We start from the raw sequence: 24082 nt of genomic DNA, 5'->3' as shown, positions 1-24082 counted from the left end.
ATTCTGCAGGAGTCTCTCAAAACCTCACAGCTTGGAGTTTTGTCGCTCTAAAATAAAATCGTTAAAAGTTTTCTCCTTCTAATCAGAATGTTATAAATTTTCTCCTCCCAATCAATTTTGCCTGCCCTTCTAGATTGTTCACAGATGTGTTTACATTCCTAAAAAAAAATTCCTCTGGTGAATAACTTTCTGTGGTAACATAATGAAGGAACCATTCAGAAAATGTTAAATCAAATAGGAAGCAGCAATCTAGCACTGCATAGCTTAAACCCACCTGGACCATTATTTGGAAATTTACAGCTTTCTACTATTACATGAGTTGAATCAAATGAGCATCTTTTTTTCGTCCCATATTTCCAGGTTTCAGTAATACTTCAGTCTGATTCTGGTGTAAATCTGCAGACAACCTCTCACAAAATGCCCTTCTTATCTGCTGACCAGGTACTTCTTGGTAGTGCTGATCTGGCATCTCACTCTTACATCTGCACATAGAACTGGGGATGGGGGTAAGTCCCAACTCAAGTAGACATACTTGCACTAGCTCTCTTTGAGCCAGCATGCTAAAAATAGTAGTATAGCTGTGGTAGCATGGGCTGTGCGAGCAGCAGCACAGGCTAGCTGCTCCAAATATATATCCATGGGATTCAGGTGGGCTTGTACTCAGGGCAGTCTAGCTGTGGTAAAAAGGGCTACTATTTTTAGTGCACTAGCTCAAAGAGATCAGCACAAGGATATCTGCTCAAACTGGGAATCAGACCCCTTTACTCCAAATATATGTCCGTCATGATGCTACCTTTATGTGCCATAGTGAACTTGAAGAGAGAATTCAAATAAAAGTGACTCAGTTATTTAGGAGCTACAGAATGTGCACCTACAACTAGGCAAAATGCATATCACAATGTATGTTCAAAGTGTGTTTTCAGCACTGCTGGAGAGTGTAGGAACAGATAACAAAACATCTTTTAATCCCTGAAAATGTGGAGTGACATACACAGCAACATAAATCATAATAGGTTTCCACATTCTTAGTAGTTCTTAGGTCCTGGATAGGGATATCTGGGAGGGAAATTGTTTGCATTCATAATGTAGACAATAACAAGTTTGGATAGTATAATAGAAAATTTCCATTCTGAATTTCTCATAGCACTTCAGATATTACATCCACTTCATTAGATAAGACTCAGGATTCAGATCTGAACTTTGCACCTGAGTTCAAATAGGTTTGGATTCACTGATCTGCTATGGCTCTGCCTCTGTGCATAACAGAAGTAGAGAGGAATATATCTGAGCTAAGGACACCTAGGCCAATCCCTACTCTTATTAAAGATAACTTGGGATCTTTAATATCCACACAGCAGACAGGACCTTGCTTGCTTCTCATGTGGAAAAGCACCACACTGTAAACTGCGTGGTACTAAATCTCTCTCTCTCTCAATGAAGAGGTCTTTGAACCTGTGGTCGCACGCCAATATTTTCTCTTGTGAGCAAGAGGAACTTTGACACTTCATTGATATTATTCAGTAACTTTCTCTTTCTTGGCAGTACTTACTGTGCATGGGTAAAAAAGGCCCACTGATTTATGTACTCACTGTAATTAACCTCATATTCAATATATCTTATTTTATGTGCTGGTATTCTGCGGAATTAGCATTTAAAAGAATCTTGCAATTGCAGTGAGGCTGCAATAGTCAACAGGCAAGCAGTTAATTACAGTCTTTATTTGGATATTATTCCATTTTTGGCAGTGGCTAATATAGATATTGAATGAAAACTTGCCCTGTATATTTTGCTTGGACCTACTTGTTGTTAACCCAGAAACATTTAATAATAGAGGTTTGAATTATGTTTTTGCAAATTTATCTGATTCCTTTAGCCTTTTTTCCTGTTCACTAATTATCTGTAAAGAGGTTCTGACTCTTACAGATATACTTAATATTCACAGCTATTGAAATAGCTTGCAGAAATAACTTTTAGCCTTTTAGCCTATAGCAGAATTCCTTAAACTTTTGATAGCTGAAATTTGATTAAAATTAAATCAGTCACACAGCCCTTTCCGTCCTTCCACATAGTGTTAAAAACCTACCCCTAAAGAGCAGTCATTCAGAACAGATTGTATACCTCATAGTAATATAATGTGCTTCTCCTTTCTTATCTGTGAGATTTGAAGTATTATCATTGACTTCTGAGTTAGTTCTTACTGAAATAAGTGGGGCACTTCACCACTATTGTTGAGGCTGTCTGCAAATTCAGGCAGCCGTCACAGCATCTCTTACACCTGGGTTGTGATTTTATTTATTTATTTATTGATTGATTGATTTATTTGCAGCCATAACAAAGATACTTTTCTTTAAAATGAAAACTGAAATGGGAGAATAATTGAGGCCTGTCAATGCCTCTCCTGGCTATTCTTTCACATCTCTAAAGGGACATCACCCCACACTTTAGGAAACAGTGGCTCAAAGATCTTTTGTATTGATCTCTGACTATTTGCTACCTGTGGCTCACTATCTGTGTTGTGAGACTTGTCACAAGTCCCATGGTATTGTTTCTCTTTCCTGACCTAACCTACATGGACAGAAGTGCCCGAGAAGAAACACTGAGGCTTTGATGATATTAGGGAGAAAATATTTTAAGGCGAGAGTAAGCAAGTTTATAAGAGATAAACAGGCCTAGGGCAACTAGGGACACTCTTTTAGTTTTTCCCTTTTCCCTTTTCAAATTAGAAATGACACTATATATGAGTAATTATTTGGACCTCAGACATACAAAAATATCTGAGTTCCTCCCCCTGTCTCTAGGAAAGATGGGGTTAAGCAGTGCTCTACACTTTCAAATGTGACTAGGGTTTTGGGGATCCATCCTGGGTGCACAACTTGAGATACTTTAAACAGGTCTGCTTTGCCAGTTGGCTAAGTGACCTTAAATAACTTCTATGCTCACTGTCTTTTGTTGACTAATATGTGCTGGCTAGCACATATACATGTCATGTTAATAATACATGTAATTATACACTTAACGTATTTGCTGCTCTGTGTGTGTGTGCATGAGTGCATAAAATGTATGCATTTAGCACCAATAGCATTAAGTACACGTTATAGTAGTTATATAGCCTAAATTGGCCTGTGACTTTTATATAACCTTGCTCACCTATGCCAAATATTCCATAACCCCTTGCATTCACTAAAGTAAGTTTTTGGCATGAGCAAATAGGGAAGCTGTCAAGATCAGGACAGATGAGTGTTTCGTTATAGCAACAGAGAGGCAGATACTCTCACAGGCCTGTACTGGAATGTCGCAAAAGAAGAGGACAAGACATATGATTGTTCTACCTTAGTAATGCTCTTAGAGGTGCCTTCACACCTTTTGGTACCTGAAATGCATGTGTTCAGAACAAAGAGCTAAAGGATACACCATGGTACCAGGATAAAAATGATAAAAACCTGATTGATTAAATCTATGACATACATGGTACCTTTTACTTTTGAACATGTAGGGGATAAAAAGATGATTTTTTGGGGGGTGTAACTTTGGAAGCACATATTCTGCATAAGATGGATGTGATGTCGCTGCACAAGACAGCTACCTGGGGACTGATGTCATGTAGAACCTTTTCCCTGTATGATATTAGTATTGGTTTGTGGCAATAAGTCTGACTGACGTTGGTTATTTGGTCTCTTGGGTATATTTTATAATTAACCTATGTGTGAGGCAAGCAATTGACTGTATAATTATCAGCACTTTCTTATCTCCCCTTAAGACTTTCCTCTGCCATGATGTATACAAAACATTGACAATGGTTAGGCATTTAAGTTGCAGTGTCTGCTGCTTAGCACGCTGACTAGCATTGTCTCACTTTTTCTTTGTGCTCCTCTTGCCTGTATGAACCTGTGTGCGGTTTATTTTGTTTTGGCTTTTTTTGATACTTAGTTTGTCAACTCTCTGAGGCAGGGACCATCCTTTTGTTCAGTGTTTGTACAGTGCCTAGCACAATGGGGGCTGAGCCCTCAGAGGGACCCCAAAGTGCTATCATAACACAAGTAATAAATTCTAATGCTCCTCTGGAGAGTGGTATAATTCTTTCATTTAAAGAAAACTTCTTTCTATGAAGAAAGAGAAACCTGTATTAACTCATAAATTTGTTTGTGCATATTGCCCCAAAATAAGGGAAGTGGGGCATATACTTCAGGAGGCTGTTTTATATTGAAGGGACTTTTAATATGCTAATTTATGTAAATATAAAGAAAGCAAAATTAAATAAAACACTTTCAGTCTTGCACATTAGGATTTCCTACAATTCAACACAATCAATTAGTAAAACTGTGCTTTAAATTAAAGTTTGCATCTTTTTTTAATGGATACGGCTCATATGAGTTGAATGAATAAATAAAGATTAATGAGCCCAAGTAATTATGTTAATCATTTTCATAGAATGGAATTGCTTTATGATGAAACCTTCATAAAAATGTGTTTATGGACTGTCAACAATATGTTCTAATGCCTATGATGAATCTTGTTTCTGCAATCTACAGCATATGTTTTTGAAGGAATAAACCTGACAGTTGAAAACCATTGAAGATGCCTTTGGGTGTGTATTTAAATATTGATTGAAATATGTTACTAATCTAAATATTGATAATCCTCAAAGATTATTCTTATTTTTGTAACTGTATAACAAGTGTACCTGGATTCACTGTTATACACTTAATGCCCTGTTTGAAGAGTAATTCCTGTCATTCTATAAATGTTTGAATGTACATAAAGTGTAAAAAAAGCTAAAATGCATGTTGAACTTTGAGTGTTCAGTCTATTTATTCTCGAAATAGAAACCAAAACAGAGACTCCTGTGATATAAACAAAGGGAATACAAATGAATATTAAAAATGAATGCAATCGGAGCTGACCAGACTTTAATAAGAGATGGGCCTGAACCAAAACCTTGGATCTCCATGCCTGCAACCTTCAGAAAGTTCGTAATAGGAGCCTATTCCTACTTCAAATGGTTAATGTGTTCATACTTTTTCATTGTAATAAACTGAATAAAATATTTTCTTCCCATTTTTCCCCCTCTGTGAAAAGCCTATTAGCCAAAGCCCCTTGTCCTACCAGCTGGGGGTGGTGTCGTACCTACATAGGTCTGGAGGAACAGAAAGTCACATCTCTGTAGCCTGTTCCATTAAAATGCCAGTGTGACAATCTGACAGTAAAACATGTATCATACCCTTTTGGAGGCCTGTGTTTTTTTGTTTCTGTTTTTTCTGTTGGGCTAGTGAGGTGGTTGCTGGTCTGCTTCACATGGATTTGTAGTCAATTAAGTATATCACCCAAAAGCTAATGGTGCTGTCTTTTACTTCTCTGAGTCAATTTATTTTTCTTTTTAAAATGTTCAGAATTTATTGCAGGTTTCTCAGTTTGAGCAAAATCTAACATTTGATTCTGGATGTTTTCATAATGTACTGACTGGTGCACTAATGCTTTCTACTTATTGGAATATCAGACTGGTTTTGTGTGTTGATCTGTCTTATGGCTAACCTCTAGAAGAAATAAACAATACTACTACTATAAATATGAGTGAAGAGAGTCTCTTTGAGCAAAAAATAGCTTTTTGGAGGGGGTGGCGCTGTTTGTTTGAGAGCTGAAAATCCTGTGTTCTATCACTGATGCCATCTTTGTGCAATTTAGCTGAGGAGCATGATCTGTTTTGTGTAGCTGAAGACTCATAAGTGTGAGATTTCTACAGAGATCTTCATGCCCTGTTAAAGTCACAATGACATCAACATTAATAATTATGCACAGCTCTAAATAATGAGTTCATCCTTTTCCCTAGAATATTCAGCCTGGTACACACCTTTTGAAAATCACTTTCTTTGCTTGTGTGCAAGCTAGTCAGTAGAAGTCACTCAGACCAGGAATCATAAGCCATATCCATCCTTTAATTACCTTGTCATAGTCAAACAGGGCTCTCACGCTGAGTAGACATGTGATCTGTGAAAAGCAAACTCAACAGAGCAGTTAAGTTGACTGCGCCACTGAAGGCTATAGTGATGATAGTGAGTGACTGCTGATATTGCTAACATAAAAAGCAGAGTGTAGAATGGAAATAAAGAAATGATTCATCTGCCACATTACCAGTCAGCTGTGTGTTGCTTTAGGCAATGGCACACATGCTAGGTTTAACTCCTGCCTCCCCTTCCCTCCCCCACACTTCAGCATTTTTCATATTGTTCTGAAGTATTGTAATAAGTAGCATAAAGCAGTGTTCTAGTGTGTTCACTAACACTTCTAGATAGAGCTCCAGTACTATCCTGTGTAATTCATTTTTGTTGAAGAAAATCCTAAATAGATATCCTGACTGGCTGTCACTTGATCCAGTACATGTTGTTAAAACAATGCCAACATCAGTAGTAAAATATCAACTGTGAGGGCCACCACCATTCTCCTCATGATACCTACCTGTATCAGAGCAGTAGGTTTCAACCTTTTTCATTTGCGGAGCCTTAAAAATTTTCAAATGGAGGTGTGGATCAACCTGAGTATGGCCAATACAGAAACCTGTTGAGACCACAGATGCTATCATGAAAGGCTTAATTGTGATCCAAGCAGCCAAGAAATTCCAGTGTTAACATTTATTATTCATTTTAGCACTTTGAACAAAATTCATAATCACCTTCCAAAGTGTGTGTATAGCGATCACCTCACTTGTCCCATTGTTGAGCTGCTGCTATTCCTGGACTGGAAGGTAACAATTGTTCAATAGTACTTTGCGCTGTTTAGGACAGGAAATTAAGACAGTATCATCCTGCAGGGAAAATTTAGGTAGAATAATATAATAGGTAATAAAAAAGGTAATAATTGGAGATATTCCAATCTCCTAGAACTGGAAGGGACCTCGAAAAGTCATCGAGTCCAGCCCCCTGCCTTCACTAGCAGGGCCAATTTTTGCCCCAGATCCCTAAGTGGCCCCCTCAAGGATTGAACTCACAATAACCTCAGTGTCTTGGCTAAATTTCCAGGTAAACACCCATATCTTTACAAAAAGTGATGTAATGACAACAAGCATTTAGGACCTAAGATCTGTACTGAATTTGAAAGACCGCACCTCTAGCCATGCAATGCTAATATTATATTTAATATTTGTGGACCTCCCAGTATTGTTATTTGCACAGAGAGGTGTTTTATAGTATATATTTGTGGTATTCCTAGTCATGATTTATGTATGACAAACAAAACTACTGATTTCTTAATTTAGTTGTTTAATATTCATATTCCCATATGAAATGTTATAGATGTGGACATTAGGAGGATTTCTGGTATTAAGTAATTGTTTATAAGTAATAATTTATTGTAACTAATTTTTTCTGTTAACAGCTAGTGTTATGCAGCAATGATTTTCATTAACAAATTGCTTTTTCAGCTTAGAGATACTCATGTTAATTACTGCTATAATTCTTTGTATTGTTTTTGGTTTGGTTGTTGATTCTTAATTACAATGTAACTTTTTTTTGGTAGCATAATGCTCTATGGAAGTTTCTTATAGAAAATTCCTTTAGAATTGAATAGAAATTTATCTCTAAGTGGGGGCTTTTGATTAATAGAAAATAGTATTTCTGATGTAGAGACAGTTGAATAGAAAACCTATAGAGAATGCTCTCCTTTCTATTAAATCCCATAGGTTTTAATTTCTATATGACATAAAAACCTTGTTAAATGTCACTAGAGCCCTATTGGTTTCATCTTTGCATTATTCTATAGGCTGTTTCCATCGGCATAGCAAACAGAAATGGCCATTGTGAGGCTATCAAAGTTTTGTATGTAGACTGCACCATCTTAGGACTTGTCTTCACTACCAGGATAAGTCGATCTAAGTTACGCTACTCCTGCTACATAAATAACATAGCTGAACCCTGCGTAGCTTAGGTTGACTTATCCCATTGTCTTTACTGCACTGCGCCGATGGGAGACGCTCTCTGGTTAGCTTACTTTACTCTTCTCGGAGAGGTGGAGTGAATCAGAGTGTGCTCTGCCATCAATTTAGTGGGTCTTCACCTCTTATCATTGATGGCTAGAACATTCTCTGCAATTTTGGAATTGATCAGATATAGCAAGAAAAAAAATTAAATGCATCAGAAGTAGGAAAAATGCTAAACAACCAGTGGGGCTTGTGGACGATTGAGATGCTAATGAAGTACTCAAGGACAATAAGGCCATTGTGGAGAAACTAAATGAATTCTTTACATTGGTCTGAGGATGTGAGGGAGATTTCCAAACCTGAGCCATTCTTTTTAGGTGACAAATCTGAGGAACTGTCACAGATTGGGGTGTCATAAGAGGAGGCTTTGGAAACAATTGATAAATTAAACAGTAATAAGTCACCAGGACCAGATGGTATTCACCCAAGAGTTCTGAAGGAACTCAACTGTGAAATTACAGAACTATTAACTGTGGTTGTAACCTATCATTTAAATCAGCTTCTTTACCAAATGACTGGAGGATAGCTAATGTAACATCAGTTTTTAAAAGGGCTCCAGAGGTGTCCCTGGCAATTACAGGCCAGAAAGCCACCTTCTCTCTGATCCCTCCCTGCCCACTTGCTCATGGGGTAAGGATTGGGGCATGCAGCTCCTTCTCTACTCCACAGCACTTCAGCTACACTTGAAAAAGGTCCTATATGACTGCACAGAGAGTGGAAGAGGGCCTTACTTCCTCTTATTGCTTCTGCAGATATGAAGGAGCAGAGCACAGTCTTTCGCTAAATCTGTGTGTGTGTGCACGTGTGTTCGCACATGAGTATTTTATTTTAAGTAAAATTAACTTGTTTCTGCTCTAGGTAATTACTTTGTAGGTTGGGGAGGAAGGGGCAGAAATCAATTTCAGGCAAATAGATCTCTGCACCATCTATATTTTGTCCATAGTTTCATTTTAATTCACTTTCCTATCTGTAGGATAAAAAGTGAAATCTAATTGTGTGAAACATTATATTAAAGAGTGAGAGCAAACTTCTTTGAAATAAAAGAAAAATCATCTGAATTCTGGGCCTGAGACTTTTCCAGTTGAAGCCAATGGAAAAGTGTGCATTAACTTCTGAGTTCAGAGAGTTTGAGCCTTCTTGATTTTTCTCCTGCAGCAGACTACGCCTTTCCACTTCTTGGTATATACCAGTTGGGCACTGCTCATACTTCTGTTAGAGTGTTTGGCACTGACAGCCTGAATTCCATGTTGTTGGTACTCATGCTGGAGCCTGTAGCTTTTACTGTAGCACTTATAGTCAGTCTTTCAAAATGTTACCAGAATATTAGTACCCATTGAGCACTTAGATAAAACAAAGCTAATCACCATGTTTTTTGTTCTCTAGGCAACCATGGTGTTAGTAGCTGTAGTTTGAGGGTGTTTTAATTTACAGCCTTAATCCTAATATTTTGCTGAAAAATGCAAAACCAGATTGAAATCCACATTTCCCCAAAGTGTTGGGGAAGGGGGATTTGCTATTCAGATTTGCAGTTTTACTTCAGGCCTGTCTTTGAATGGGAAATGTACTTTTGAAATTAGAATCTGCTCTATTTCTAGAGTACAGCTGAGTGAAGTGATTTCAAATTGTTTGCAGATTGCAGAGGGTCATGAATGAGTACTGAAAACATTTGAAATGCCTAGCTTTGATGTAAATCTGTTGTGTTGAGAGCGGATATGGTCAGGGCTTGCAAAGCTATTGAAAGTAGTTGCATCTCTGCATTTTTCTGATCTGAAAGGTGTAAAGCTCACTCACGCTGGACAGGTGTCAGTCAGGATGATGTCATTATACAGCCAATGATGATAAAAAGTTAGTATCCAGATGATTTATTTAAGAGAATGAGCCTCATTAAATAATGAATTAGGAAAAGTTACTGGCTTTTCTTTTAGTTAAAGACAATTAAACATGAGGCTATTTGCTTGTTAAATGGATCATATTTTACCAGCTAAATTGCCTGATATCTAAATTTAAAGGATTTTAGATTTTAAGGTATTTTTGAGGAATTGTCAGGGTTGGACAGGACCATACTTAAGTCTGACTCTTCATCTCACTTTCTGATGTCTCTAACAAGTGAAATAATCCATTCAATCATTTGGTTAAGACTAGCAGGCATAAAATGTCACATATAGCAGATTTTGAACTATAATTCTGTGGGACTGGTTACCATTGTATATTGTGGTACTGTCTTTTTAAAATTAGTTATGTATAATCACCAGAGGGCCTCCCCTTGAAAGGGGTTTCTCACATGATGCAGATACACACAGGATTTGCATGTGCACAGTCTGTAGAAGTACAGCAACACAGCCAAAAAAAAAAAAGGCAAAGCCAAACAACTAACCCCCTTCTGTCCCCCCACCCCCAAACACACACACAAAGGCAGAGAGTTTCAGAGCCCAGGTCAACAACTGGCTCGGGCTCACACTGTAGTAGTCTTTGGAGTCGTCTCTGAGATCCCACCCCCATCACAGAGTTTCAGAGCCCAGGCTCCAGCCCAAGCTGAACAGCTGTGCTGCTATTGATAGCCCCACAGCATGAGCCCTGTGAGCTTGAATCAGTTGACATAGGCTCTGGAACTCACTGCTGCAGGCTTTTTTTGTGTGGTGTAGTTGTACCCTAGGAGTCATCTTGTCATGTAACCAATAGAGGGTTGTGATTTAAATTTTCTGTCTCTGGGCTCATGCTGGTTTCCTGTAGTCTTGTGGCTTTAACATACTCACAAGGAAGACATTCTTAGCTGCCTGACCATGTTAGAAAGCATGAGATGCATAACATGACATGGCCCCATATTCTTATTTGATCCCAGTCTTTGCTTGTTCTTCTGATCATTCTCACTTCCATTTCTGCATTTTATTTGTGTCTAGTAACTATCCTCTTTATTTCCTACAGCACAGCAAACTCTCCATTCCAGATCATTAGATACAGTTGTAATGAGAAGGCAGCCTTCGTTGTTGGATCTCTTTTATTATTCAACTTTTTAGCTACATAGCAAGCAAAATAATATTGCCACCACTAAAAGAAGCACTTTTACAATAGAGAACTGATTTATGCTATTAGTTATTTGCCTTCCAAAATTATTTTCCTAGTTTTAGATGTTCTTCATATCATGTGATTTAAATTTGCTTCTAGGAACACAACTTCTTATTCTTAAAATAAAAGAGAAACTTGGTAATTGAACTTCCTATTGAGTTCTTAAGTTGTCACGAAGATCCCTTTCCTCCAAGAGCTGAAAGATAAAGGTTTTAAGGTTTCTATTATCATCCTTTCATGCCATCTTAATAACTCAGTGGAGAGTAAAAAGGCTCAGTCCTGGAACAGATGAGATGAGTAAGGTTAGAACATTTTATGAATTCATATTTTTTTTGTTCACTCTATTTTGAAATGTCATCAGTGACATACGATGAACTACTTCAGCAAACATTATAAGGAAATGTATCTGTACTCCAAATATGGAATCCTCCAAGTTCCAAACATCAGACATAGTTCACCAGTTCTATTCCTCAATGGAAACTAATATGGGAGGGAGCAATTAAGAAAGAAAATAAGTATGCTCAACAAAACAAATAATCAAAGTGGCCAATTTCATAATCCAAGCTCTCCAGAATTAAGAGGTGGACAGACAATCGTGAAAGATTTACTAAGCTGCACAGAACGTATAATAGTGGTGGGCAACCTGTGACCTGCAGGCTGTGTGTGACCCATCAGGGTAATCTGCTGGTGGGATGCGAGACAGTTTGTTTACACTGACTGTCCGCAGGCACAGCCACCCGCAGCTCCCAGTGGCTGTGGTTGCAGGAGACTGCAGACGATCAATGTAAACAAACTGTCTTGCGGTCCGCCAGCGGATTACCCTGATGGGCCACGTGCGGCCCGTGGGCCGCAGGTTGTCCACCATTGATATATAACCTTGTGTTTTGCAGGAAGTGGAGGAGTGCTATCAGCAGATGATGGAGATGATCGCTGCTGGATTCATGATCTCTTACAAGTGCTGATGTAGGAAGCGAGCACTATCTTGTCATCTGAATATGTAGAATAAAACTAAAAAGACAAGCAAATAAGAAAAGAAAGACTGTATTTGATGTGGGGGAAAAAACTGTCTTACCCAGGAATCAGGAGGAATTTGGAAATCCAGCTCTCAAATGCATTCCAAGATTAGCAGGTAATGAATGATATAGAGGGACAATGGGGTTGCTTTAGAGATGTCCACTGGGAAGCTGCCACAACTTCACTTGTACCAAGAGGATCAAAGAAAGAAGAGTGGCTACAGCTGTGCTCATGGCAATTGATTGAAAAAGTAAAGTCTTAAAAAGTACAGGAGACATGACAAGAAGAACAATGTGTGATGCAATGGGATTATGTAGAGAAAGATAAGGAAGTAAAGAAGTTGTGTCAGAAAGATAAGAGAATGGCTTGATAAAAAAGTGATAAAAGCCAAAGAGTCATCAGTGAGAGATGATTCCAAGAAAATGTTCCAGCTACATGAGCAATTATCATGATTCCAGAGTGTTTAGTGATATCATCAAAATGGAAGATGGAAGCAGAACAAAAGGAACAATGGCAAGAACATTTTAATGAAGTACTCAACCATTCCAGTTGATAGATGTGAAGAATTATATATTTCACTGCTAGATATTTCAGAAGCAGAAAGAGAAGTAATTAACAGCTAAAAAATGGCAAAGCACCTGGTCTAGATAAGGTCACTGGTGAAATGCTCAAAGCTGGGGAGAAGATCGAAGCACATGAAATATTACGATGTTTGTGTAGTTTCGGGGAGAGAATTCTGCCCAGAGGAGTAGACGAAAGGTGTGATCTGTAAATTACCATAGAAAGGAAACCAACTGGTGTGTGACAATTGGCAAGGTATAACACTGCTTTCAGTACCAGGAAAAGTGTTCTGTAGCATACTATTAACAGAATCAAACTGCTGCATCAATGGAAAAACCCCATACTGAGAAAGCAGGCTTTAGACCAAAATGATTGTGTATACATCACAACTTTTCCTTGCAATGATTGATTGAGAAAGTGTTTACTTACCAGGGAAGATTAGTCTTAACATTTATAGATTTCACCAAAGCTTTCTACTGCATTCATAGATAATCACAATGGAAGATCTTGTGACAATATGGGCTTCCTAGAAAGACAGTGTCACTGGCCAAGATGCTATATGAAGGTTCAAAATACTGCACAAGGACAATGTGGAAAGACGACTCATTTCATATCACTGGGATGTGACACAGGTACATCTTATTTCTCTTCTGTACTGTGATAGATTATGTGATGTGGAAAGCAACATCAAAGAAAGATACAAGACTTGCAGATGATGTTGTTCTGTTGGACACCGATGCTGCTATGAAAAAGACCAGTGCCAGCATCAAATGTGAGGCCACCACAGTAGGATCAAGAATTTGCCAAAAGAAAATGAAAGTCATGATTGTGGAAAGAAGAGTCAGTAAGGATGGTGCATATGTGCTTGATAGCGGAGAGTATGACATGGTTAACAAATTTGTATATCTTGAACGCACTATTAGGATTGTTGGCCAACATCATAAGGAGCTAGAAGCAAGAACTGGAGGCAAGTGGAACTTTTTTGAGACTGGCAAATATCTGGAAAATTTAAGAAACTTCACATAAGAACCCAGATAAAGTTATACAGTGCCATTGTGATACCCATGTTGGCTATATGTGCTATATTAAAAGAGTAATCGAATACCATAGTATTGCATCAGAGGGGTAGCCATGTTAGTCTGGATCTGTAAAAAGTGACAAAGAGTCCTGTGGCACCTTATAGACTAATAGAAGTATTGGAGCATAAGCTTTCGTGGGTGAATACCCACTTCATCAGACACATGAGTCTGACGAAGTGGGTATTCAACCATGAAAGCTATGCTCCAATACTTCTATTAGTCTATAAGGTGCCACAGGACTCTTTGTCGCATAATATTGGAGTTAGTGTAGAAATAACATGGAGTTCTCAGGAAAAAGGGGTTGGGGGAGACATGGTGTCTTCGTTTGTGTAAGCTAGATAGTCTCCTTGATGTGGACAGAAGATCTAGATATGGAAAACAGGGTCTGCATTTCAGCCAAAACATACATTTCCCACAAGGTTAAACTAAAAGATGAATTGGTATTTCCATTATACACCTCAGCTTTATTTTACAGGCATTTCAGTTTGCATTGGCCTGAAACATGGCCCATAAATTATAACCTGTGGTGGGGTGACTTGAGTTACAGGATGAGTGTAAAAGACCTTAACTCTTGCTTTCCTGGCTTCTCTGAGTATGACAGAGATTAATGTAGTCAGATATATGTTATCTCTTTTCTTTCTAAAGAAGCGTATTACATATGTTTCAATAGTTCTTAGTTGAAAGTCAATATAGCAGGTGTTTGTCGTGCATGGGTATAATTTTAAGGTGGAGTGGGGTAGAAGGAGATGTCTCCCCATATTTCAGCAAGTGTGTGGACAGCCCTCTGTGCATGGGGAACAATGAACAATTGAGGGGGTGGGGAGAAATTGTCCAGTAATTCTTCAAGTTCTCCAGCATTCAGTCTTACCATTCTGGTGAAACCATCTATTAGCAGCTTAGCAGGAGAAGAAGTGCTCTACCCTCCTCAGCACAGACACAAAGCCAGTAGGATTTTCCTCTTGCTGTTTTCACTGATGAGCCTTTGCCTCCTGCACCAGCCCCAGAAATGGAAAGCTAAACTGATTACCCATCACACTGAGAAGAGAAGGGCAGGGGTGAACAGACCTGTGGCTTTTCAAAATGGAGGGGGAAAGACTGTTGTCTGGAGGGGGTGGAGAATCAGAGGTGAGAGACTGGAATAAGGGAGGATGGATGGGGTTGGGGAGAAAGGACTAGAGTGAGGGAAAGGGAGGCAATATGAGAGAGATGAAATGTACAGTTTGGTGAGACTAGGGTACAGTGGGGAGGGATCAATCACTGGGATTTGAAGCAAGTCCTGGGAGTTAGCAAGGCCTCTTTCAAAATGAATCTCCAACACTTGGTAACAGAGCTGATGAGCTTTAGAGCTGCAATTTCCAGCTGGGTTATCAGCAACCTGATGTCTTGGCTGTCTTGTTACTTTTTCAGGATTTTAATCCTTCTGTGTTTAATTATAATTTCTAGCCTAAATTTAAATAATTTTATAAAACTTTAAATTTTGCTATTTCCCAATTCATCTCACCTCAGTGACTCAAGTCCATGGGTTTTCAAGTTTTATCCAGCTTCTTAATGATGCTTCTTCTGGCAATTGTCAGTTCATACTTCGCCTCCTGAATAGTGATATTGAATATATTAAAATTAGAGACCTAAAGTATTGTTGAACTACGCCATCCCACTTAATACTAGTGTCTGGGCAAGGAGGTACTCAAATTGCCCATAAGCAAGATGGCACCATCTGAGTATGTTACACCTCAAACTGCATACATTTAAATAAATCATAATTTGAGTTGGGGAAAGGATTTGAAAACATCTAAGGGATTTTGGAATACAGGTCCCATTGAAAAATCAACATTAAATCCCTCGGTTACCCCTGGCAATTTTCCCCTTATCTCCTTTTTATTTTACTCATGGGCATTCAGGCTGCAAGTATCAAAGGACCTTAAGAGGAAGTAGGTGCCTCAAACTAGTACTGGGCAAATTTTTTTGATTAATACTTTATGCAACAGAAAATGCAGTTTTGAGTCAACTGAAACTAAATAAATAGAATATTTTGGGCTATATTCACAGAACTAGGACAGTGGGAGCTGCGATCCCCCGGACCTGCAGATGGGGCAGGTAAACAAGCCGGCCTGGCCCGCCCGGGTCTTTCCCTACGCAAGCGGTGACCCCTGTATGAGAAATCCTGCCTTATATGCTGTAGCTAGAACATTCAGGAAGACAAGGATTCAAATCCCAACTCTGCCTGATGTGGAGCAAGGGCTCCAAATTGGGTCTCCCACCTCCCATGTCAGTGCAGTAACCTCCCAGTCTACATACTGTTCTGGGATGGGGTTTTCTCAGTCTTTCCTGTTGAACGTCTTCCACTCTGTATAAAATTCTTTTAATATTTATTGAAGCAGTGACTGAAACCCAGATTCCCCTCGTCCAGGTGAATCCCCTAATCACCAGACTATAGAGTCACTCATTCAGCCTCTCTCTCTCTCACCCAGTGAATATTTAAGTATTTCATACAAAGTGGAACAGCTTACACAAGAGAGAATAAGAGAGACCCATCTGTGGTGGACTGTACTTGCCCTGCAATGGAGAAGGAGGTAACCCCACATGTTGGGTAGAGGAAGCGACACCTCTTGCCTCTGCTAGGCATGACTGGACTGGAGCAGATCAGTCAGGGCTGACCGCCAAGGAGAGAGGATGCAGATTGCAAGCTCCCTCCTGGACTTGCTCCTAGGGGAGCCCCATATCATGGAGACCAAGCATGCCAAGGCCCAGGCGGACACCCAGCTGCTTGTGGAGGCCCAAGAGGGGATGGAGTGTCCAGGAGTCTGCAAGCAGATGATCCAAGAGGCCCAGGAGACCTGCAGACAACCACACTGGAAGGCAGGGTAGGAAGTAACCCAGGGGAATTAGACATTGGTCTGGTTGTGGAACCAGGAGGCAGTGTGTTTTGGACTGATCCCTGCTGAACTAGTCACTATCACCCCATCAGGGTTCTGGGTTGGGACCCGGTGGAGCAGAGAGGTCCCAGATCCCCCTACCCAGACAGCCACCCACCTCTGCGTAGAGACCTACTTCCCCTGTGGCCACTGGGCTGTGCAGCCCCGCCAGGAACGGCAGCAATATCAACTCTGACCACTGGGCAATACTGACCTGAGGCTAGGGGTGGCCAATCAGACTCAGCCATGAGGCTAGAATGCCCTTCTCCCCACCCCAAAGGGCGATGGGATGTATTTGCCCCATGACACCATCCCAGAATACCCCATAGCCCAGTGATCAGGCTATGACATTCTATGCCTTGGGGGAGCACCCTGTAACCCCCATATTCCTCATTTTTATACAATCATGATCTTAAATATAAAGCATACCTTATAAGGTATTGGGGAAATGTTATGATCTGCTGAAAGTCATTTTTCTATCCATATATGTATATCATTAATGCATATTAAGTTATGAGAATTGTGTTGTATGGTGGTCACTAAAATATACTATAAGTCGGGGATTCAGCCAGATATTAGCTCCTCAGAGGTAACAGCAAGGAAAATAATCAGTGCCCGGGCGGGGTGTGAAACAACCCATCATCAGTCATTATCCAGCAAGGGAACTATAATTCAATGTCTCACCTGCATGAGGCCACACCAGGGGAATTGCTCAACCTTGCCTGGAGACGCAGCAATGCCCACCCAGACATGCCTGGACTTGTGTTGTTCGGGGAGATTTTGGCTAAACCAGTAAAGTGCCTAAACCACTATTGCTTGTTGCTAACAGTAGCCAAGTTAGCAGGCCGTACTGAACCACTATTGTGTGTTGCTGACAGTAGTCAAGTTATCAGGCCGTACTGAGCCATTCTTGCTTATTGCTAACAGTAGCCAAGTCAGCAGGTCGTAAATTGGTCATGCAGCAACCTCAGTGTAACCAAGGCAGGAGGGGAGGGGGTTTTGGACGCCACAGACAGGGCAGCTTGACCCTGCATCCTTCCTGCTAAGAATGTTGAAATTGCTGATCCATGTATTTTAGAATAATAGGAAGTCTGTCTATATGTGCCCCCGGGGATGTTTGTCAGGGACCCACGGCATGGACATTCTGAAAAAAAAAATTATGGTAAATTGATGACCATAAGGAAATCTCTGGCTTGATCTTTAAAAACTACTTGCTTAGCAAGTTTTCTTTAAGGGATATTGTAACCGGGTCCTTTCCTGGCCTGCCCCCCTGGTGCTCTGGGCTCCTTTAATAAAGCTCTGTCAGGCTTCTCCTTTGCAGCACCCGTGGTTTATTCCCAGAATAGTTCCCACCACCAGCAATACTATATACAAACTTTACAGGCTTTTCTCCTCTTTACAGGGTTTCTCCCTTCTGTCTGGATACTAACCCTTCTCTGGCCATTCCCCCCCCTGCACTGGCTGCCAGCCAGGCTTTATAGCTCCTTCCTGAGCAGGCCCACAGGTGCAGCCAGTTTCTGGGGCCAGGCACCAGCCTTCTCCCCAGCCCCAATCCATTTCCTCTGATTGAGGCTGGCTGAGCAGGGGCTGGTTAGGTGCTTCTGCAGCAGCACCCTGCTACAGATATGTAATTATGTTACTAATGTATAAATAAGGGGAAAAAGTTTGAAGTAACTGAACTTCTCAGAAGGTGCTCTGTTGGGATGCTACCTCTGGACGCATCTTCGGGTCCCCACTGGCAGATGGAAGCCTGGCCAGCAGAAGCCTGTTACGGTGCCACTCGAAAGCCATGCTCAGCTTCGGTAATTATGGAGGATTGGGGTTGTTTTACTAACCTGTTGTGGACATGTGTAAGCAGGGGCGGCTCTAGGAATTTTGCCGCCTCAAGCACGGCGGCATGCCGCAGGGGGCGCTCTGGTGGTCGCCGGTCCCGTGGCTCCGGTGGACCTCCTGCAGACGTGCCTGTGGAGGGTCCGCTGGTCCCACGGCTCCAGTGCAGCATCTGCAGGGACGCCTGCGGGAGGTCCACCGGAGCCGCCTGCCGCCCTCCCAGCGACAGGCAGAGTGCCCCCTGCGGCATACCGCCCCAAGCACGCGCTTGGCGCGCTGGGGTCTGGAGCCGGCCCTGTGTGTAAGTGCTTGAGACTAAGTAAAGTTTAGCTTTAAGTGAAAGCACTCTTGTTTTGTCCTATTTGTGCCAGCCATCTATCGGTCAGACAGCCGTGTCTCCTTTGATTTGTTTCCTAACACTACCTCGCACAGAGTAAAAGTTACCAAGAGCTTTGGGTTGAAGGAACCCCAGGTAACAGTGTTTTCCAAGCACATGGCCTGAGGGTATAAAAGAGACACAGTGGCCACATCTGGGACCTTTCTCCTGCACCCACCTATGCTGCAAGCAACAAAGACATTGAGAAGAAGACTGAAGACTCCAACAGAGGAGACTGGCCCAGATTTAAGGGACAAATCTGTATATTAACAATTGCAATAATCAGTGGGGCGAGAAAAAACTGCTTAATCTAGATGTTGCCCAGTCTAATAGGGTTGAGAGTTTAGACTGCCTGCTTACATTTTTATTTCTTTTGGTAACTAACTCTGACTTTTTGCCTATCACTTAATAGAACTTAAAATCTATCTTTTGTAATCAATAAACTTCTTTAATTGTTTATCTTTACCAGTAAGTTTGCCTGAAGTGTGTGGTTAAATCTGCTCAGGTTTTGCAAAAGGTGGTATATATCCACTTTCCAATGATGAAGTGGTGAACAAATTAATAAATCTGCATTGCTTATCTTGACCAGTGCAAGATGGTATATTCCTGAGGTATAGGTCTGGGAGCAGGGAGGGGAGGGAATTTGGCTCTGGTGCCGTTCTCTGTGTGATTTATGAGTGGGAGCATTCATGCAATATAGTTGAGTGTGAGGCTCCAGATGCGGTTGTGCTGAGTGATAACAGCACCTGGAGGTGTTTGCTGCTGGTCACTAGCAGGCATTGTGAGATACAGCCCAGGCTGGAGAGAGTTCAGGGGCACAGTGGTCCCACAGTCCCAGACTGCACCCCGGGGGGATCCTGTCACACAGGGAACTCCCCAGAGAGTTGGAAGACTCACATTCAAGTTCCCGCTACATATCGGGCAACTTGAATCTAGGTCTCCCACATCCTAGGTGAGTGTCCTATCCCCTGTGCTGTTGGCTAACAGGGGGCTGCTGCCTTTGATTTTGTGAATGGTGTTTCCAGATTTCATTTGCTTTTAATAAAAGCACAATTTACCCAGAAAATAAACTAAAGGTTTATTTCAACCCAAACCAATGTTGTGGGGTTTTTTTTTGTTTCACCAAGGAAATCAAAATATTTTCACTTTGGATTGATGCAAAACAAACAAACAACAAAAATTGAAATGTTTTTTTCATGTCAGCCAAAGAACTGAAGAATCATTTATTTGGACTTTTCTACCGAAACCACATCTACTTTCTATGGGATTTAGCCACTTAACTCCCACTGAAACTCCCAGCTTAAAGGCATGTCTACACTACAAAGAAAAACCCAAAGCACCAACTCTCAGAGCCTGGGTCAATTGAGTTGGGCTTGCAGGACCCAGGCTCCAGGGCTAAAAATAGCCATGTAGACATTCCCACTTGGGCTGGGTCTCAGAACTGGGGTTCCAACCTGAGCCCAAACATCTACACTGCTATTTTAGCGCCACATTCTGAGCCTGAATTGATTGACCCAGGCTATGAGACTCAGTGTCATGGATCCTTAATAGTGGTATAGATGTACCCTGACTGTCTGTTCCAGTTCCTGTGTCCTTTTCAGTCATGAAGAAACATCCTCAACTTTTTTTTTCTAAATAAAATAAATCCTAAACTTTTAGGAGATTTAATGACACCTTTCTCTTCTGTGCTGGTAAGTTCTGACCCTTTCCTCTGATAATAAAACAAAAACCTGTCACTGAAATTTTAAGCTCATGGAAAAGAAACTGATACCATACACATGCTCTCTTGAATGAAGCTGTCTAGTCTTGTTTAGTTGTTACCTAGTTACTTTTCTTTTATTATTACATTTGAGGCTTGTGTTACTACTGTTAGGATGAGGCTAAGATGGGAAAAGGAACAGAAATAAAGTATTTGTCATGCACAGTAGTTGGAAAACTGATCATTGTTTCTCTGATTAGATGTCATCTTTTCTCTTAAGTAACCACGTTTAGCTATGCCTTATCCAGCCATAGAAATTATTTAAACTCTGGAACAAATCTAGCAACTGACAGTCACATTGTACAATCCTTCTGGGGATCTCTAGCCATAATGGCAAAAAGATATTAACTCCTCAATGCATATTATCCTTTGATGCATGCTTAGCTCCTATTACTGTTAATGGGAATTAAACATGCTGAAAGAAGGAAATATTCTCTGGTGTGGCATTTCTAAGACCACAGCTTTTAAGCATCTTGCTTTATGAAAGTGGCTTATGTATTTTGACCAACGTTAAGGAATCACTGCAGCTGATTGTACCGTCTTACAACTAGGACTGTTTTGTGCCTTAAGGTGTCAGTAAGTAGCATGCACACACAGACACACACAAAAAGCTAAAATCTGTTAAAAGTTTTGTTTGGACAAATACTACCTGCTAAGGCTCATCTCTTCCTCAAATTGAGGCTGTCTTTGATCTGGGCTATAATTTGTTCTGTATCTTATTAGTATGTTGGCTAGCCACATCTTAATTGAAGAATTATTTTTTAAAGGCACATTGTGATAATATAAATTGTAGCAACTACTGTTAAGATTTGGAATAGGAATAATTCTTTCTTGCTCTGTAATGTGTGGGTCCTTTCCCAAAATACAGTAATTTAGATTTGTATTGAACTGTCTTGAAGGTATGTTGCAGGCCATTGTGTATGTGTGGCCATATATTTTGGATCTGAATGTGTGGTGGTAACCTACAATATCTACCTCCAGCCACTCCTTCAGAGATTGCAGTGTTTGGAGCAAGCTTCAAGGGGTGGTTACTATGAATGAGTTTTTATTTTGTTAAATTGAAATTATTATACTCATGTCAGTTTCAATATCCCTAGCACTTTTCAGCAGATCTCAAAGCACTTTACTGCTACAGGTATTATTATAATGGTACTAGTCTCCTTTGTAATTGAGAGTGAATTGAGATGGACGTGAGTCAGAGTGGCAGATTTCTGTATATTTTAATATTGCAGATTCCTTGTAAGAGCCAGGTGGCAGAATCAGTGAGTGAAATGCATGCATGACCCCATCATCGTGATGAAAAACCCAAACAATATGTTTATTGCTGAAAAGCTCCCCTGCAGGTTCGCTAAAACTGTATCATGCTTACTGTAGAGAACTGACACCTATTCCACACTCACTGAAGCAAATTTTTACAAGTGCTGTCTTCAAAGTAGGGATACTTACCTTCAGCAGTGCCTCTTTAATCAATAAGGTGACATGAACAGCAAAGACTGTAGGCCAAGTATCTATGCTGTGCCTCTGGGAGGCAAAGTTTAGAACTTGCCGTCTAAAGAGAGAGGAGGCTTACGGGGCTTTAAGCCACTTTTGTGCCCTCCAGTTCCTTGGCTGCTCCATGGGGCCAGAGTTATGTAAAGTAACTTCCATAAACTTAATTATGGAAACCTCTCTGCTGCTTCCTATGAGTGTCCGTGCCACACAGCAATGCTGTAGTGCTCCATGCCATAGCCCCACCCATGACATACCTGTTCCTCCCTGGCATATCTCCTGTGCCAGGACTTGCAAGGAATACGTTGGCCAGTCTGTGGTTGTTCTTTCTCAGTTCCCCTGCCCTGGAAAATTCCTTGAATGCACTCTGCTCCCCCACACCCTGGTCTGAAGTAGTTTGAGGGTGTTGACCTGCAAAGAATCAGAGGAGTTGTCATCTTCTGTCTAGCAAGCTGCTTTAACTTAAAAGGGTGTGTGGACCACAGTTGCCAACTTTCATGTGGTAAATAAGCACGCTGACTTTCACAATAAGCCAAATCCCATTTCAAAACAAGGCCAAAACAAACCAATCCCTAAGAACCCCTACACTCTCTGTGACTAGATTCCCCCGGTCTGCAGTCTGGAACTGTGGTGGGCCCACTGTGCACCCCTGACTCTCTCCCACCCTTGCTGGAACCCAATTAAAAAAAAGCAGCAACAAGCTAAAAGCCAAACAAGCTACAAGCCAAAAGCTTGCCAACAAGCAACTCACAAGCCAATTAAGCCAAAAAGAAGCCCAATTTCTGCATTTTTTCATGGGTTTGGCATGTCTAGTGTAGACATGTGCTGGGGTGTCTCACAGAGCCACAGGATTGTTGCTCTGAGCCCAGCTTTGAAACAGCCTCTGGGGGGACCTCTTCAGTGAGTCAGACCCCCGAGTGGTTTATCTTTCTTGGCAGTAAGTTCCAGGGCTTCACTGTCTCCTTAGGCTGGACTTCTGGTCCTTCAGCATTCCTGCTTCACACCATGATCTCAGTTCAGTGAGTTACACTGAGGCATATCCCTGAGGGAGACTTGTACAATTTTAGGGAGCAATGCATCTTCAACAGCATCTACAAGAACCGTCACACAGCAAAGTCAAAACAGAAGGGTTTATTAGTCGGCTGGAACACAGTATAGAAAGTCCTTGACTAGCATCGAGAAAAGAGCTTCAGCATGGCCCTTTTCAGTCATTCCCATTCAAGCAATGTTCCTCCTTGGCTCCAGCTTTGTCTCCCCCCCGCCCGAGTCGCTCTGTCCAAATTTCTGGGCCCATCCCACCTGGACCCTCCTCAGTACTTTGTTTCCAGTTGGTCCAGCATGGCTGACTTGCTGTGGAGGAAGGGTGGACACTCCATCATTGTTAGTTCCTAAGTAGCAAACATTCCACGATTGGATTTGCCTTGTCTCTGTAGACCCGACCATTGACCTGGGCCCAAACCTGAAACATCTATGTACCATTCACACTTTTGTCATAGTCTGCCCAAGAATAAACAGCCTTTCCTCACCACCTAGTTATCCATGCAGGATATAAAGTAAACTGAGGTACACACACACAGTATTCATACTAAATATTTACAGAATTCCCACTACTTTAGTGTCACTCCCACACAAGCCCTGAACAGATTAATGTGGGCTACCAGGGGCCAATTAACCTTAGATACTGCACTTTGAGGGCAAGCAGGGCTTAATAAGGCCTAATGGCAGATGAAGGCCATCTGGGGGCAGAGCTGGGACAGGATTACATGCCAGGAAGCGAGATCATGAAGAGATTGCAGGGAGGAGGTCTGCAGTCATTCCCTAGAAGGCAAGGGAGTTGATCAGGAACAAAGAGGAGATCCAAGGGGAGAGTAAACCCTGGAATCCTGCTCTGGACTAGGCAGTCTAATAAGAGGCCTAGAGAGGTGAAGTAGCTATGGGGAGCAGTGCAAGCTCTGGGGGTAAACCCAGAGAGAGGCAAGGCAATGGAGAGGTGGGGTAGGAAGGAGCTCAAGGAGACAACAACACGATCTGGGA

The 24082-nt window shown here is 41.2% G+C and overlaps 1 long non-coding RNA gene across 1 annotated transcript in view; it reads right to left on the bottom strand.

The window, feature by feature from the left end:
* Window positions 1-6450: 6450 nt before the first annotated feature.
* LOC123351283 overlaps window positions 6451-24082 on the bottom strand; it is a 69549-nt gene continuing 51917 nt past the window's right edge. Inside the window, exons 2-4 of the long non-coding RNA XR_006573986.1 lie at window positions 22306-22459; window positions 6665-6763; window positions 6451-6549 (exon numbers count right to left, since the gene is read on the bottom strand). This is a non-coding gene — a long non-coding RNA (uncharacterized LOC123351283). The remainder of the gene's footprint in view (window positions 6550-6664; window positions 6764-22305; window positions 22460-24082) is intronic.

The sequence above is a fragment of the Mauremys mutica genome, chromosome 1 (genome assembly GCF_020497125.1).
Source record: "Mauremys mutica isolate MM-2020 ecotype Southern chromosome 1, ASM2049712v1, whole genome shotgun sequence".
In the NCBI taxonomy this organism is placed as follows: Eukaryota; Metazoa; Chordata; order Testudines; family Geoemydidae; genus Mauremys; species Mauremys mutica.
The sequence above is the reverse complement of the archived record's forward strand: the minus strand, read 5'-3'. Positions and strand labels throughout refer to the sequence as shown.